This window comes from Cnephaeus nilssonii (genome assembly GCF_951640355.1).
Source record: "Cnephaeus nilssonii genome assembly, chromosome: 18".
In the NCBI taxonomy this organism is placed as follows: domain Eukaryota; kingdom Metazoa; phylum Chordata; class Mammalia; order Chiroptera; family Vespertilionidae; genus Cnephaeus; species Cnephaeus nilssonii.
The window spans coordinates 44,258,390-44,277,196 of NC_137089.1; positions in this window are offsets into that span (position 1 = coordinate 44,258,390).

The following is an 18,807-nucleotide window of genomic DNA, read 5'->3' on the forward strand; positions in this document are numbered from 1 at the left end:
AAAAAGAAAAAAGAATCCAAAAATATGAAGAGAGTGTAAGGAGCCTCTGGGACAACTTCAAGCGTACCAACATCCAAATTATGGGGGTGCCAGAAGAAGAGAGAGAGCAAGATACTGAAAATCTATTTGAAGAAATAATGACAGAAAACTTTCCCCACCTGGTGAAAGAAATAGACTTACAAGTCCAGGAAGTGCAGAGAACCCCAAACAAAAGGAATCCAAAGAGGACCACACCAAGACACATCATAATTAAAATGCCAAGAGCAAAAGACAAAGAGAGAATATTAAAAGCAGCAAGAGAAAAACAGTTAGTTACCTACAAGGGAGCACCCATACAACTGTCAGCTGATTTCTCAACAGAAACTATTCAGGCCAGACGGGAGTGGCAAGAAATATTCAAAGTGATGAATAGCAAGAACCTACAACCAAGATTACTCTACCCAGCAAAGCTATCATTCAGAATTGAAGGTCAGATAAAGAGCTTCACAGATAAGAAAAAGCTAAAGAAGTTCATCACCGCCAAACTAGTATTATATGAAATGCTGAAAGGTATTCTTTAAGAAGAGGAAGAAGAAGAAAAAGGTAAAGCTAAAGATTATGAACAACAAATACATATCTATCAACAAGTGAATCTAAAAATTAAGTGAATAAAAAATCTGATGAACAGAATAATCTGGTGAATATAATAGATTCGGGGGCATAGAAAGGGAGTGGACTGACAATCCTTGGGGGGAAAGAGGTGTGGGGGTGCAGGAAGAGACTGGACAAAAATCGTACACCTATGGATAAGGACAGTGGGGGCGGGGGTAAGGGCATGGGGTGGGGTGGGAAGCTATGGGGAGAAAAAAGAGGAACAACTGTAATAATCTGAACAATAACGATTTAATGAAAAAAAAATTATCAGTACAGCAATTTGGCAAATTGAGTTTTTTGAATAAATTTCAAAGTGATTTCTTCTATCATGTATAAGAGATCTAGCTATCCACGTTACTTCACTAAAATGTGAAGTTTTATACAATTTTCTCATTATGCAGGGGTCACATCAAGAATTTTCTCGTGGAACAGTGCAAAGGGTTTTTGTATTTTTTAAAAAATTATCTGTATTGTTGGAAGTATTACAGACGTCCCCTTTTTACCCCATTGACCCTCTCCAGCCTGCTCATGCCTCCTCCCCAGGCCTTCACGGCACTACTGTCTGTGTCCATGGGTTATGCACATATGCATATAAGTTCTTTAGTTACTCTTCCCTGCCCCTCCCCTCTGAGGTTTCTGTATCTTGATACTGATTAAAGGGAAGCTATCAAGCCTTATCCTACAATCATTTTACGTTTTTTAAAAAAAAAGTTTAAAAGTCAGTCTCCCAAGTTTTAGACATCTCTACCTCTAAGTCAGTCAGGCCACAGCCAGAGCTTTTAAACCTTGACTTCATTTGCCAATCACTGGTTTAAAAAGCATGCTTTCCATTCCTCTTTAAATAAACGCAGCCTTGTCTGCACTGATTTCATCATCTCCATTGAAAATGTTTATCAGCCAAATGAAAAAAAGAGTCCAAATTAGAAACACTGATACATCTTCTGACATTGTTCATTTAGAAGCGACTTCTCAGGCTGTCATTACATTTACCACATAAAAATTAGAAATGATTTGTTTGGAGACCTACAGCTATTTCTAGACCCAAGCGATTTGGCCAACTGTAGATAAAGTTTCATTATCAGCTTGAACTAAATAAGCTGTAATTATATATAAATCAGGGTGATTTTTGCTCCGTGAACTTAAGTTATTAATCTACTCAGGCCCAGCCTCCAGGATACCCTCATTTTATAAAATTATACAAGGGTGTTTCCCAGCCAAGAATGTACAAAGTGATGTTTGAAAATTCAGATCAAGGATTGGTTGGACAATGCTTATGCTTCTATCATCTGATTGCTTCCATCTTTCCTCTGGGTCGAGGGAGCCAGGCTAGGCTTGTACTTCTACAAAATGTTCTCCATTCATTCTCACTCAGCATCCTTGAGCTTATTAGTCAGACGTCTATTTCCTCCAATAAACAATAGGTTCATTAGCTCAGGTGTTATTTCCTTGTGTGTGTTTACTATTGCCATTCTAGGGGCCAATATTTGCTGTCTGGATGAATTGAATAGAGGAGAGAACACCTGACATATCAGTCTGATAACTGACTTTAGGGAACGGAAGCTGACAAGTTTGAGTTGACCCTGCAATTTCCAAAAATTTTACCTTGCGGTAGTTTGTTTAAAATTTGGTATGCAAAATGTTATAGGAATGAAGTTAGCAATAGTAAACAATGATAGCATAGGTAGTCAAGAAGTAGGTTTCAAGTGACCTGAGTCTAAAATAAAATGTTCTCCGTATCTATGGGTGGAAATTTTAAATTAAAATTAAATAAAGTAAAATAAAAGTGATATTCTGTACTTAATTATTTAAGAAACAGGATTTAAAAATTCAGTAGTGTACTGAATTTTATTATTTCTACACTAATTAGCATCATAATTCATTCAAATGGCAAATGAGATGCAGACCTCTCAGAATATGTACCATGTTAATCAAATGAAGAATAGGACTAAAATTCGAGTTTGCTTTTCCGGTATATCAGAATTTTGTACTAAGGTAACAATAAGATTGACATTTTCGAGAACCTTATTCTTTCAGAATAAAAAAAATTGCATTTGTGCTCTTTTTAAAGCAATTTCTGTTTTCTTTTCGTATGTTATAAAAATGTAATGCTTCCCTGTGGGCATGCAAACATGACCAGAATGCTACAGAGCAGTGCTTCAGATATAATCTAAGAAACTTCCCCACGTGTGACAGCAGAGACCAATGAGTCATGAAATTGCTCAGTGCTGGGTGTGTTCCTTCTCATAGAACTCATAGTTCATGCAAGACATTTTTCTTCAAACCTTTGAAATCAAAATATAAACTCTACTCAGTGTGTCAGCATTTACATTAAAATGAAATTCCTACACTGGGAAAAGCTTTAATTAGTGTATTTAGAAGTTTGGAAATCACCAGTATATCATGGTAAACAATTCAAATGTTTCTCTCACTATCTGGGGAGGAATAAAACAAGAAACATAGGAGGAAAAAAAGGAAGAGGTCTTTATTTTGCTTATGAACAAAACTATTAATTTATCTGCATCTGTACTGGTCGACTCAGCTTCCACCCTCTAGACTGAAAGGAATGTCCATTTCCCACCCAAGTGCTCAGGATTCTATCCCAGTCCACTATTCAAGATTGCCCTTGAAATTATCCTCTCGGCCTGCATCATCAAATTCTTCCTTTATACTCCAAAATGCATAAGTATAACTTAGTACTCTTATTTTATTTTTTAATATATACGATTAGTGACTCTCATTTTAAAAAATAATAAAATAAAATCTCCTATCCATAAACTGTCCATGTCTCCTCTAACAACCAGTGTTTTCATATTTCTTCAGATAAGGTTTTTCTTGAGTATCAAGTTAAGAACACTTCATTACTGGTTATTCCAACTTTTTTCTATTTCTACTTTTAGGTTTGTTAATATTTGCTGTATACATTTAAGTGTTCCTATTTGCGGTACATAAATATTTAAAAACATTATAACTTATTGTTAAATTTTTATCATTATGTAATGCCCTTCTTTTGCTCTTATTACAGTATGTTTTAGAGTCCATTTGGTCTGATGTAAGTTTAGCTACTCCAACTTTCTTTTGGTTTTCATTTGTGGCAACTTTTTCTATTCCTTCACTTTCAGGCTGTGTGTATTGACATGTAAAATGAGTCCATTGTAGGCAACATATAGATGGGACCTGTTTTTGTAATCCAGTCAGCCATTCTATGTCTTTTGACTGGAGGATTTAGTCCATTTACATTTAAAGTAACCACTGATAGGTATGGCCTTATTGCCTTTTTGCTCATTGTTTCCTGGCTGTTTTTGTAGTTCCTCTCTGTTTCTTCTTCTCTCGCTCTCTCACTTTGTGGTTTGATGACTTTCTCGAGTGACATGCTTAAACTTCTTTTTCTTTATCTTTGTTATATTTACTATAAGCTTTGGCTTTGTGGTTACCATGAGGCTTACATAATACATGAGGATTACATAATAATCAGTTGATTTTGACAGTACATTTACTATAAGTAGTTACAAATCATAAAAATCTTGACACAATAGATAAATACATACTTCTATGTTATCTAAATGTCCTCTATATTAGGAGTACAAGGTTAGCTATTGTAACTGGTATGGTACATGGAACACATTCTATAAATATTTAGGCTCTGAAAAAAAGGTGTAACTGAGAAGAGCCCAATCCAGATGATGAACACTGGCCCCAAATACACTGAAGAAGACATAAACATGGCTGTTCTTCTATTGCATGATACTTTATTTACTACTAGAGGCCCGGTGCACGAATCCGTGCACGGGTGGGGTCGCTTGGCCTGGCTGGCGATTGAGCTGATCGGGACCCATGGGGGCCAGCCAGGTAGGGAGGGACCACAGGAGGTTGGCAGGCTGGCTGGGGAGGGACCGAGGGAGGGCTCCAGCATGTGTCTGGCCCTCTCACCCAGTCCCGATCGGCGAACCCCCAGCAGCAAGCTAACCTACTGGTTGGCGCTTCTGCCCCCTGGTAGTCAGTGCATGTCATAGTGACTGGTTCAGTGGCCAACCAAACGGTCGACCAATTGGTCAGACACTTAGCATATTATGCTTTTATATATAGGATTAGACACTATGTATCAACAAAGCCACAGGTATTCAGTCTCCCACTAGCCTGTCTGTCACTAGGGGGTTTATCTTTTTGGAGTTTTCAGATTCTACAATAACACTCTTGAAAAGACCAACCAATTTCACTTTTACTAACTAGGAAGTATTTTAATATAGACGATTTAAATAAATTTCTGAAGTTATATATTTTATGACAAATCTATTCCTGGAGTTTCAGGGTCTGATAAATGATCATCTAAACCTTTATTACTCATTGTGAAATGGTCAAAGACAAGGTCTAGTTTTATCAAGATGAAACCTTCCTTACATTGAATAATTCTCCCATTAAAAACACAAGCATAATTATGTCAATTCCAGAGGCAGAACATAAACACAGAGAAATCCATTTAAAATAGTATTCCTGCTGAGAAAACACAAGAAGACAATAAAAAAAAAATCTCTAATGGAAGGAAAAGGCAAATAGCAAAAATAATGAGCTTTAAAGTTAGAGACAGACAGCTATTTATTCAATGACAAGCATTGATGGAATATAATTCAGAATAAAACACTGATGAAAGGTTGTAATTGTTGGTTTCAATAATAATAAAAAAGCTTTATTTTTTAAGTTTTAAAAATTGAAACATATATTTACTGGTATAAATGTTATGTGCTTCACTAGTCTTTTTATTGTTATAAGTGTCATTAATGTGGTCAAGAAAATCAGAGCAAATACTAACTGAAATGCAGTAGGTCAAATGTGAGGTGTGCTGGCAAGCCACTTTCACTGAGTGACAATGGCCTATCCACACCACCACGTCTGTGGCCCAGGTTGATTCTGTCAAGCAGGTGCCTTTTCTCTCACAGCTCCACATGTGCACAATTTCACACGGTCCACGATACATGAGGTCACGGGTCAGGTGTGTAACATCACCACCATCACCAATATTACTTTTCTTCTGCTGCTTATATACTCAGTATAAGCCTCCTGAGGTCAGAAACGGGGACTGTTTGTCTATGTTCACTGTTCAATGTCCATTGCCCAGTACAGTGCCTGGTACAAGGGAGGTGTAGCATAAAGGTTTGTTGAAAGAACACATAAATATACAAATACTCTTACAGTTGGTAGCATCTATTCCTTCCACTACTTATAATCTTGCTTCAATAAAATAATAAAAACAGAGAATCAAAAGGCCCTTGATAAATATTTATTCTCATCTCCCACTTAAATGAAAATCTTCTTAAGAACAGCAGCAGCAACCCAGTATGTATCGGTACTATGCTAAATGCTATGCCTACAGTGGAACTTGGAATACCAATATTAAGTATATATGACTATTTTCCTTTTACAGATGGGAAAATGAGGCCTATAAAGTTCAAGACACATGTGAATGGCCCACAGCCAGCAAGTGATAAAGCCGAGATTCTAACTGGTCTTGGGAAAGTTCATAGATGAAGCCAAATTAAGTTTGGCTAAGAGTAACAGAAAACTTCCTAAGGACAGTGGCTTGAACCCCAGGCTGGCATGGCAGCTGTGCTCTATACAGTTTTTAGGAACCCACGCTCCGTACAGGTCCCTGCTCACACATACATGGACGGTGGCCTTCATCCTCTGACTCTAAGGCACTATCTCTCTTCCAAGGAGCAATAATCTAAGAAGAGTAAGCAGTGAGGAATACATGAAACTGTGTCTTAAGGAAAGCTCTGTGAGCTGACACATTTGCTGACTTCTCATTGACCAGAATGTGCAACGGAGTGAAATGCTTGTTCTCTCTGAATTCTAACCTGCATTTCTCCCAGGGCCTTCAGGTTAATCGCTGCTACCTCAGAAATACTAGTTAACTGGAGGAATTCTGCTTGAGGCTTGAGCAACCCCTGGTCAGAGGGAATTTTACCCAAAGAGGTGGGGAAATATGCACAAATTAATGACAGTTCGTCAGAGATCACAGGCATCTGCAGAACTGGACTCAGATCAGCGGTGGTCAACAGACTGAACCAGGAAAAGGGATTTAGAATTTTCTAGCTCTTCCTTGGATCTCTTTCATGCCCAGCTGTCTAGCTATCTATGCCCACACCCACCTCTTGCCTCTCCCCTTGTCCCCTCCCTTGGCCACAAAAGATGCCTGAATTCTGGCCTCTCTTAAGATGGATTTGCAGATGTCATAAGTTACCCCATCTTATCAAGCTTGGTCTTCCCAACCAATAAACCTTTCCTTATTCTATATTGAGTATTTGCCTTTTTCGGTTTTTTTTTGTTTGTTTGTTTGTTTGTTTTGGTTTTTTTTAAGCCCCAGGCCCATGAACCTTGTGCCTCAAAATTATGGGTTAAATTGTGTCCCTCAAAATTCATATGTTGACATTCTAATCCTCCATACCTTGAAGGAAATCGTGCCCTTGAAGCTGTAATTAGTTAAGATGAAGTCACACTGGAGTAGGGTGGGCCCCCTGATTCAATATGGGGAAGTCCTTATGAATGTCATGCCAAGAGACAGGTGTGAACACTGGGAGAACAGGCCAGGTGAAGATTAAGTTGCCATAAGCCAGGAGCACCCGGATGTCAGGAGAGAGGCCTGGAACAGATGTTTCTCTGGCACTTCCAGGGAGAGCAGGGCCCACCTGACGCTTTCATCTCGGGCCTGTAGCTGCTGGAACTATGAAACAATGAAGTTCCATTGTCCAACCTGCTCCGTTTGTAGTATTTCCTTAAGGCAATCCTAGCAAACCAATAAATATTTATTCTAATCTGGAAAAGGTGGTCTGGCAAACGTTAGCTTTTTGTCTCTATGTCTAGCCAAAGTTTTGGAAAAGATGGAAAATGATTATTGCAGGACCAGAGGCAGTGTCTGCCACAGCAGGCTACCCTCTGAGCGGTGGTCTCAATACTCCATATTATGCTGAATCTGTCACTATTAATTGTGAAAGGCGTGTTAGCACTGAGGAGGACCGAAGTTTTGCCACCCCAAAATATACCTTTTGGGATATTGACTTTCAGCTGGTTATTAAAAAACAAAAGACTCTGAAAGAACCGTTAACCGTCCCCCCACCCCCACCTGACTAAAGAAATTCAGGTGGGAAAACCTGCTTAAAGGAAAGGAGCATCACCTTTGCATCATCATATGAACTGAATGTGGCAGAAGGAGAGAAATCTAACAGAGCCTGTTGGTGGAACTTCCTTCTGGGTCCCATTGCTTCTGGGTGGCCCAGTGAAAATTTGTTTAACACGTGTTTGGTCTTTCTGGTCTACTTGTGAATTGCCTAGTTTTCCTGAGAACTCCCAGACCCTTGCCCACTTCTCCTTTGTCCAAAATGACATAGACGCCTCAACTGCCCCATGCACGCATCTTTGGGCCCCATATTCTTATGGCATCCTTCATGGACATCCATAATCAACTCTGGACATTTCCTCCTGATAATCCACATCCTGTGAATTTGATTATTAGCCCAGCTAGAAGAATTTAGAAGGTGGGAGGAAAGTTATTTTGATCCTCACAGTACATTATATTTTGAACCACCTATAATGAAAAAAAAAATGCTAACAATTTAATTATGATAGGTCACCTACTATAAGGTGCATTCTTATTTCAAAGATGTTAAATGTATAAAAAGAGAAATGGACATCTTAGAATCAATGATATAGAACCAATGGTCTATAGACAATGGAATTATAACAGTAAGCACAGAAAAGAAATAGTTTACATGGGCTAAAAAAAAAATTTACGCTCCAGCTTATATAAAACAAAATGTCTATCTGACTAGAAAAAGTATACATGTCATAATCAGATACAAGGGATATAAAAATGTCAATATGGATATTGATATATATATAAACATATAAGAATAAACCTCTTCTTTGATTAACCTTGTTCAAAATGTTTCCATCACTGCTTCCATCAGTGACATGTAGTATCAGTGGTATCATATATTCCCCTTAAATCAAAATAATATCTGATATCAGTTATGTTTATTCTACAAAAGAAGAATAATTGGGGGGGGGTCATGAAAGAAAGTTAATGCCCCTTTCCCTACCAAATAAAATAAAAATAATAATAATAATGTTTTAATTGGAAATAAAAAGATGATCTAATAAATGAGACTATAAAAGCTGTGAAATCATCAAATACAGTAACAACTAAGTTCCTTGTTAAAAACGTTTTTGCCTTTCTTTTTCTTTTTTTTTCTATGAAACTCAGTCCCATTTACTTGAATTATTCTTCTCATTATGTACTGGCTCAACTTCTTTAGAAGCAACTGGGATTTTTATCTTTAGTCCCAAAGGAAAGTTTTAATTGTATGTTGCCATGACAGTTTGAATTATTAAGACACATATTACTAAGGAATTCTACAACTTTCTAATTTTAGAGGCTCTTATCAAGAATGCCACTTTCTTTAGATGTAGCTGAGATCTGAAAAAAATGCAAAGCATCCATTTCACGATTAGAAAGAAACAATATGAGGATCAGTCAACTTACTCAACCAGGGCCAGAGAAAGGAAGCCAGGACCTCCCACTGTGCAAGCTTTGATCATTTTACATTTATTAACACAATACTGAGCTTAAGTCATTAACCGACCTGGGAAGCAGCACCAGATGTTAATAGCAATAATTATTATAGTATTTAGAGTATCTCCCCATAGTATTACAGAACCTAATAAAAACAATTTGAAATTCAATTACCTCAATGAGTAGCTAAAACATTAGTAAAGATATGAGCTAACAAAAAGAAGAAAATGTTGAGAGTCTAAAGAGGGCATTTGTGAGGCAAAGAGCAAGGCTTCTCATAAGGACCGCCGGACATGGTGACATTAAGCAAGGCATTCCCTGGGAGACCTTTTTCTACGGCGAGAGAGGTAAGTAGAGGTAGTAATTCCAGTCAGGGGAGCAGAGAGGGGAACAGTCAAAATGTACTCAGCTAAATGGAGGTGATAAGTAACTCACTCTAATAATTTTAATTAATTTACATGGTCATAAAGCAAGGAAAAAGAGAGCACAAAAAAGAAATTGGAAGTGCCCAGCAATTTAAGAGCTCTAGACAACAAGAGATTCGTTTTCAGCAGAAATCCATTTTATGAGAAGAAATTTTAAATCATAAAGTTATTATCAACATTGTTATCCTTAAGACTTTAAGGAATCAAGAAAAGTAAAAAAGGAATTCTCTTCTCCAATTGTTTTATAAGTAAATTCAGTATTAGAAATAGCTAGCAAGGAGAGAGGAGGGATCAGCGATGAGAAGCAAGGACAGAAGAGAGGAGAGGAAGTTCTCAGCGCAGAAAGCCATCCATCAGTATTTTAAAAGCCAGTTAAAGAACGTAGGTGAGAATTTGTGGCTAAAGAAACAAGTTAAACAGAGAAAAGCACAGCCTTGGAAACAAAAGTGGAGGAGGAGTGTGAAGGGCAGTGTGGAACCGTTTCAAATACAGCAACAGTGACTTTTACTGTGAAAACTGAAGTGAGCCCAGTCGTGTGATGGATAAAGAGGCCAGTGGTGGCTCAGTAAGTAAAGAAGGTTTGGTGAAATGGAAGAGGAAAGAGTGAGAAGAGAGAAAACACAATAAGAAGTGTGGTCTATTCTTTTCAGGAACTTGACTTTGGAGGAAAGTATAAAGATGGGCAGTCCCTTGGGTTGCTGTAAAGGAGAATTTGGGCTGTGCATGTGTTTATTTTAAGGTCCTTCCTTCATTTCTCACCGCAGCAATTTCAATCCCTTACCTTCTCCTCACCCTTCTATCCCTTCTCCCTTCCCCTTCAGAGTCAGCAAAGAAACTCACCTACTTAATACGTAGGTAGGAACCATCAGGTAAAAACTTCTTCAACTTCTCAATAGAACCTCCCTCCCACATCTCAACAGCACAAAATGTCTTACCTTCTGCCTGGCTATGACAGTGGAAGTAATGAACCTGCCCAAAATAAACAAGTGGGACTACATCAAACTAAAAAGCTTCATAGCAAGAGAAACCATCAACAAAGTAGACAGATAACCTATGGACTTGGAAAAAATACAAACCATATATCTGATAAAGGGTTAAAATCCAACATATATAAAGAACTCACACACCTGAACAGCAAAAAATAAAATAAATAAAATAACCCAATTAAAAATGGGCAAAGGACCTGAATAGCCATATCTCCAAAGAAGATATACGGAAGGACAGCAGCACATGAAAAGTTCTCAACATCACAAGTCATTAGGGAAACATAACTTTAAACCAAAATGAGATATCATCTCATACCTATAGAATGACCATCATCAAAAAGACAAGAGATAACAAATGCTGGTGAAGATATGGAGAAAAGGGAACCCTTGTGCACTCTTGGTGAAATTATAAATTAATGCAGCCACTATGAAAACTAATATGGAGGCTCCTCAAAAAAATTAAAAATATATCTATATATGATCCAACAATTCCATTTCTGGGACTATATCCAAAGGAAACAAAAACACTAACTTGAAAAGTTATCTACACTCCCATGTTCACGGCAGCATCCTATCTAATAAAAGAGTAATATGCAAATTAACCATCATTCCACTACACCCACAATCCACTCCCACCAGCCAATCAGGAGTGAATATGCAAATTAACCCCAGCCAAGATGGCTGCGGCCACGGAGCAAGCAGGAGGCTTGGGTTTCCCTGGGAATGGAGGAAGCCAAGCTTTCTGCACACCCTGGCAGGCCAGGCCTCCACTCAAGGCTACAAAGTTTCAATTATAGAAGATAAATAAATCCCAACAAAAATGGCAGCAACTACGGAGCTGGAGAGAGCAGGAGGCTTGAGTTGCCCCCAGCGATGGAGGAAGCCAATCTTTCCGCATACCCTGGCAGGTCCAGGCCTCCACTCAAGGCTACAAAGTTTCAATTATAGAAGATAAATAAATCCCAACAAAAATGGCTGTGGCCACGGAGCAAACAGGAGGCTTAGCTCCGCTCAAGGCTACAAAGTTTCAATTATAGAAGATAAATAAATCTCAGATACCAGGGCCTCTGCTTGGGTCGCCGGGGGGTGTGGCTGGCCTGAAAACCACCACAGGCCCCTCACCCAGGCTACCCCACACCCCAAGGGAACCCCCACCCTGATCCAGGACACCCTTCAGGGCAAAACAGCTGGCCCCTACCTGTTCACCAGGCCTCTATCCTATCTACAAAAGAGTAATATGCAAATTGACCATCATTCCAACACACAAGATGGCTGCCCCATGTGGTCAAAGATGGCTGCCCCCATGTGGACACAAGATGGCCACCACAAGATGGCCAGCAGGGGAGGGCAGTTGGGAGGGACCAGGCCTGCAAGGGAGGGCAGTTGAGGGCAATCAAGCCTGCAGGGGAGGGCAGTTAGGGATAATCAGGCCTGCAGGGGAGGGCAGTTAGGGGCAAACAGGCTGGCAGGGGAGCAGTTAGGCATCAATCAGGCTGGCAGGGGAGTAGTTAGGGGGTGATCAGGCTGGCAGGCAGAAGTGGTTAGGGGCAATCAGGAAGGCAGGCAGGTGAGCTGTTGGGAGCCAGCAGTCCTGGATTGTGAGAGGGATGTCCGACTGCCCGTTTAGGCCCGATACCGGGATCGGGCCTAAACGGGCAGTTGGACATCCCTCGAGGGGTCCCAGATTGGAGAGGATGCATGCTGGGCTGAGGGATACCACCATCCCCCCCCCCCCATGCATGAATTTTGTGCACTGGGCCTCTAGCTATTTATAATAGCCAAGACATGAAAACAACTTAAGTATCCATCAGTGGATGAGCGGGTAAAGAAGTTGGGTAATGGAATATTAATCAGCTATAAAAAATAAAAAGTAAATACCAAGAAAATTCTACCATTTGTGACAACGTAGATGGCCCTTGAAAACATGCTAAGTAAAATAAGTCAGACAGAGAAAGACAAATACTAAATGATATACATGGAATCTTTGAAAAAAAATTCATAGAAAAATAGATCAAAATTGTATTTACCAGAGATGCAGGGCCTGTGTGGTTGGGTGGAGTTGGGGATGGGAGAGGAGAAAAATCAAGGAAAGTCAAAGACAGTTAATTTACTTAATTTATCTTACTTTAATTTATACATAATAATATATTATCATTAATTTATCATCTAACTTTCAGCTTATGATTTATCTTTTCTGCTAAATCTTGTATTTAACCCATCAAATGAAGTTTTTGATTTAAATGATTACACTTTTCTGTCATAGGAATGTGGAGAAGAAAAATATTCTGTGTTCCCATACATTTTTCAGCCCACATGATGTGAGTCACTTCCAAGAAGAATCTCAGATGGGCTTGTTTGCTAGCCTTCAGCTGTCCCTTAGCCTTAGCCAAGAAGAGGGCCTTATGTTGAGATAGCAGAGCATGGCATTCAATCAGCCTGGATGTCTAAGTTGCTGCATTGAACACAGTTACCACAGAGTCAACTGATTCTTCGCTGGCTTTAAGGGAGTAAAAGGAACATTTGTTGTCAGGGTTGCATTTTTCTATGGCTCAGCTTAGTCTAATACAAATTATTAGTCTCCTGACTAACACGAATGTCCAATTACTTTTTTTAAACTCTATTTGGTTATTTTATCTATCTTCTATTCTTTGGTCACTTTTTTAAGATTATATATTTTATATTTTCTTATTTTCTATCCTATAAGCAATGATTTCAATACCTGATGTCCTCGGGGTTTACATTTGTTTGTAGTTGTTTTCTACCAAAATGTATTTTAATTTTTTTAGCCGTATGTTTATATTTGATTGAATTTAGTCTGTGGATGAATAGGAGGGACCAGATTAAGGATGAATCTCCTAGAGAGGAATTTCATAGGCTACTACTACAGACAAGACATCTCAACAAGCTGGGACCACTATGATTTAACCTCTCAGCTTCCAGATTCCCTGACCACCCAGGTAATATAAAGTAGTAGCCAAGACTGAGGGGTGTGTGAGGCAAGCCTATGGCACACGTCCAAGGACCCACTTCATTCCCCCATCTGTTGCTCTGGCCAAAACAGACAGATTTTAATGTCTGTTTCCATATCTGGCCAGCAGATTTTTCCATCCTGCGCTTTCACAGAGTGTATATCCCTTTGGAGAAGCAAGATTTTATGAAAATTCTCTTCACATCCCCCAACTGCATAGGCCCAAGACCTAATATCCTGATCCATACTTTACCATTATTCCACAAAATTCCTGTGCCCAAGGAATGCACCAGATTTCACAGTGGCTTGCCATTTTTTAAAATAAATCTTTATCATTGAAAGTATTTTATATGTCCCCTTTTCCCCCTAGTGTTCTCTCCCACTCCCCTCCCTTCCCCGCAAGCCTTCACCACACCACCCTATTGTCTGTGTCTAGTGGCTTGCCATTTTTACTTCGCTTTTTAATTCACTGTTGTTAGAGAAAGAGGCAGAACTTGAAGATGTCCTTTACTCTCTTGATAACTCAGCTATGAATTTAAAAATATATTTATTTTAGTTTTTGATTGATGTCATTGGTTTTTTTTCAGAGGAAAAGCTTAAAGGAAACAAATTTATGTATACTTTTACAACTGGCTATCTTCCCACCACTTTGCGTACTGTGCAAACACAAAAGTATTTATTTAATAAATGTTACAGGACTGTTCATATTTTAAAAAAACCAACACCACAAAAATAAGTCATAAGAACTATTTTCTAATTTCTAAATATTTAAACATAAGGAGGATAATATAAAAGAAAGTAAAAAGTAAATATCAAGTTCTAACCACCCTGATATCAGAAAGCTTGATGTTCCTCTAAATGTGTTTCCATCTTCTTTCAGAGCCATACAAAGCTATCAAAACAAACAACTTCCAGGAGTAGAGGATTTATTTATCCATCCTTTTAATTATCATGCATTGATTCAAAATTAAATATTATAAACAATGCTTAGCACTGGAGATCTAAACCACTTATATTTTAGGTCAATGCTGGAACTATGCCTTTGAAAATAAAATTTTACTAGGACTCTGTTATTGATGATTCAATCTTGTTCCAAAAACATCTATTGAGCACCAAGGGAAGATCAAGCAGTGAAAATAAAGGAGAAGAAAATTTTCTAATTATGAGAAATCTTCTTTCTTACTTATTGAAACTGTATATCTAAAAAAAAAAAAAAAGGACACATCAGTGTATGTTATCCTCTGCATTTCACCTCTATTTATATTATTAATCCTTGACAAAAAGATCAATATATTGTGAATTCATTTCTATATACTCAATATCAGTGAGATAAAATATAATTATGAAAGTACTATTACATAAAGAAGTACCAGATAGAACTATTATAGATACTTAGAGATGAGCTATGCGTCTCTCATTTCCTGTACTTTACTGTACAAGTAGATATAATACTATTTCTTCCATTATGAATTGAAATATTCTTAAATTTGTTGAAGAATTTCAATAAGCCAATGAAAAGAATTATTAATCCCCTTGGATAGTAGTGGGAAATGCACTGTAATTGGTAGGCTTCGTATCAGAGTTCTTGGCATTTCTCCAACTGCATTAGCAATTGGTCATCTTAATTACATGGTCCATTAGCTGAAATCTGCATCCCAAAACCACCAGGCACAATTCTTGCCAACTCCGATCCATTCATTGTAAGGTCAAAGTTTCCTTGCTCATTGCAAAATGAAACTAGATATATTAAGTTAAAATATTCTGAGCTCATTAAGTATGCAACCTCAAATTAGTCACCATATCACATACAGAAGATAACTGCAATTCTAAAGACAATGCCTCTAATACTTTCAGCTTTTTGTGAAGTACAGTAGTTCTGCAAAAGATCTGCACACTCAAAATATTTTAAGAATATAACAAGCATTGAGTGTCTACTTTCTGTGCCTTACAGATATAATTACCTACAATGTTGACACAGATGTTTCGGTCTAACCGATAATAATCATTAGTGTGTTTCAAAACAAAAAGTAGATTCAGAGCCAACCTTATCACTGTCAGCAAGTACTTAATCCAGAAGTATTCATGGACCCTTAACGGAAGCCACCATGCAAGGTTTCTTTTAGCACAATCCCTATTCAAAAAATACTCAGAAAACCAACTAATAATGAATGGGTCTATTCCATATTTATCCCTTCATTCCGACAGATGTTACCATTTTTTTTGGAGCATATACTATGTGCTCCATGTTGGTGTATCATGGTAAAAAAAAGATACTCCCTGTCCTGAAGATACTTGTGACCAAACCCACTGTATACATTTCTGCCAGGGTTCTTGTCCCAGCATTAAGAAGGGTGCAGCAATCTGATTAGATTAAGTAGGAGTCCAAAGATGAAAGATAGTTTTGAAAGGCATTGGGGGTCAGAGGAGCTTCAGTTAAAGGAGCTAAAGATCTCCCTTGACTCAGGACCCTTGCTTTTTATTAACACAATTTTTCCTAAGGCAAGGTGGAGATAATGCACTTCAAATGGTAGGGTACAGAAGCATTGTCAGATTGGGGAATACCCTACAGCTGTTCAGGTGTTTGGCCAACAGGAGGCAATAACATGTAGATTAAGATGCCCTGAGCTGTCTGGCAGCAAACATAATCCTATTCAGGTTTGGGGGAAGTGCCTATTAGCTACTCCAACAGGTAATTACATATGTGACTCAGCCCTTGTTGAGCCCCCAAGTTTCATTAACCTTTTGATAAAACTCTTGTAATTATGACATGCTAGAATTGGCTCCCAGCACATTTCTCAAAAGCATACAAATTTATCATGTTATTTTCCTATCACAGAGCCCTTATTTCTCTACTTTCTTCCAAAGGGTGTAGTGAAAAACTTATTCAAATTCCTTGTTAACATCCAAAGACTATGCTATACATTTCTTGAATCTAATTAATCAAAATATTGAGACTAACCTGGAATATAGCACATGATGAATTCAGACAAGTATTGTTCTAATTTTAATACCTATATGACAAGCCATCCTAGAATTTTGCCCAGCACTGAAGCCATGCTTACTGATTTATATGTCTATGTCGTAGCCCCCAGCTTCCCCTCAATGAAAAAGGGGACAGCAGGGTGCCTATCTCCTCTCTTTGCATATTTCTTTTTAGTTCCTCTGAGATCACTGACAAAAATTCAAGTGCATATGCAAGTCCTTACACCATCTGAGCTTCAATAGTATAGTCTCCTAGTCAAAAGACCTGCTAAGTACTAATCTCTTAACATATATGTTTTTATTGATTTTCTTAGAGAGAGAAACATAGATGAGAGAGAAACATTGATTGGCTGCCCCCTGCATGGCCCTCACCAGGGATTGAGCTTGCAACCCCGGCATGTGCCCTGACTGGGAATCGAACCAGCGACCTCCTGTTGCATGGGTCATCACTCAACCACAGAGCCACACCAGCCAGGCAGTACCAGTCTCTTAATAGTCTTTTCACTCAACCAAAATTTCATATTTCTTGTTCTAAACGTCTTCACCTAAAACTTATCCCCTTTGACATGAAAAACAAATAGAAATGGTTGAGCATATCTACTTTCTTCAACTCCATATTACAGCTTTGCTGTATAGTCATGCCTTGAACAAAATAACAAAAAATAAAACAGCCTTTTTGGTGCCTCTACAGTTCTATGCATTTTTGTTGTCTATATATTTTTCTTATTACAGTTCTCATGGTGCATCTTATATTGTTCTGTGTTACTGTAACGTACATCCTTATGTTACTCTAATGTACCTCCCTAGGTCACTGTCATTCTACCCATCTTCCTACCAATCTTTTTAATATTATGTTTTAGTAAATTGCTCTCTGTGCAGCTGCAACTATTTCTATATATTATCTTCCCCTTTTTCGTTTTCGTTTGGATCAGTTGCAATTGTAGAGTTTGAAATTCTTTTTGGGAGGCTCCCAGCCTGCTTAACTCATCTTCCCTTTTAGTGGGTCAAGCAGTGGGATCAAATCTGTTAGGTTAGAAGCTTAGAAATGATATGACTTAAGTCAAATCATCTCATGCAACTCTGGCTGTCTGGAAACAGGAATAAAGCAGTTTCCTGGAAGGAACTGCATAGATAGGATGAGCTCTGTGGTGTTCAGTCTAGTTTCTAATCCTATTAGTCCCAGGGGGAGATAGATAAAAGGACCATTAAAGTGATACAGACATGTTCTGGCCTTTTGATTGCACCTCCGATCTCTGACAATGACTACCTCCTTGTGGTCAGCAAAGAAGCTACCAGTGATGTAAGGACGTTCTGCAAAAGATCCGCACACTCAGGTAGGTGATCTTTGGTGGTGGCAAAGATGAAGGGAACAAAACTGTACTTAGTGCATTATTAAACTGTAGCCATTGTATCACACAGTGTAATTTAAAAAATCTGGACAGACTTGGAACAACCTTCTACCATCCCAGAAGCCAAGAGACAAGTCAGAATTGGAAGAGGTGATCATTTTAAAGGCACTACCGATGAGCAATGGGTGGTGGTGGTGGTGGTGGTGATGATGTGATGGGTTTGATGATGATGATGGTGGTGGTGGTGACGGTGATTATGATCTAGTATTATGACCATATCCTCAGGCTTATGTTGTCTGGGAACTACCTTGCTTTGAAGAATCTGTACCTTCCTTTTACAATACTTCAGGCACATGTCTGATTATAACCAGCATTTCCATTCAGTAACAACTGGGAACTTTAAGATGATATAAGCCTTCTCGCGTATTAAAACAAAATTTCCCCTGTTTTAAAAAGTTAGTTCCCATCACTCTCTTTACCTTTTCACTGTCTAGACATGAATAGACATTTCAGCAACCATCTGAAGGGATAAAGTTTCAGGAAAAGAAATAAAATTTGAGCATATGCTATGTTCTAGGCACCCATGTTCTGTATGTTCCCATATGTTAACATAGTTAACATTTTAGTACCTCAAATTTACATGTTGGGTTCACTGATGCTCATAGAGTTTGAATGTTGAACCAGAGCCCTGTGGCGTCCTCCGCTGCATTGCTGAGCCTTGTCCCTGCTCAGGCCTGCACAGGAGGTGGTTTGTCCTCTTTATCTGGCTACACTGGTATTTTACCCCTGTGACAAAACCCCTGTTTTCTTCCCTGTGATTTTCACCTTTCTTCCTTTCTCACATTCCTTTCCAATGCTAAGCCAATTGCACCGTTCAGGAAGCTTCTGTTGTTGCCACCAT